We start from the raw sequence: 813 nt of genomic DNA on the forward strand, positions 1-813 counted from the left end.
ATATGTATATATATATGTATGTATATATAAATTACATAATATTATATTATATATATAGGATCTATATATATATATATAACTATATATATATATAGTTATATATATATAACATATGTAAATGTATATATATAACTATATATATATTATTATATATATATACAATTACATATATAATATAATATTTATTATATATATATATCTTATATATGCATACAATTATATATAGGGTATTATATCACAACTGTATATGTATATATATATTAAATATACTATATTTTTTTTAATATAAAAATATATATATATTATTTTTAATATATATTATATTAATTATATATATATATTATATATCTATATATACACACACACAGATATTATTATATTATTATATATATATATATATATATTTACTATATATTATTATATATATTGTTTGTATTTTTTTTTTCAATTTTTTTTTTTTTTTGTTACAATATTTTTCATATATATATAATTAAGTTTTTTAGATTATATATACTTATATATTATATATATATATATATTTATATAGACATATACCATATATGTATGTATGTACACATACACTCACACCGTGCACTCACTGTTGTGTGTATATATACTATATATATATATTATTATATATATATATATATACTTATATATATATATATATATATATATATATATAATATTATATACATATATTTGTATGTATATATATATATATATATTTATATTATATATTATATATATGTATGTGTGTGTGTGTGTGTGTGTGTGTGTGATTGTGTGTGGGAGTGTGTGCGTGTGTGTGTG

This window comes from Penaeus japonicus, unplaced genomic scaffold, assembly GCF_977035675.1.
Source record: "Penaeus japonicus unplaced genomic scaffold, GWHDUDI00000001_assembly GWHDUDI00000013, whole genome shotgun sequence".
Taxonomy (NCBI): domain Eukaryota; kingdom Metazoa; phylum Arthropoda; class Malacostraca; order Decapoda; family Penaeidae; genus Penaeus; species Penaeus japonicus.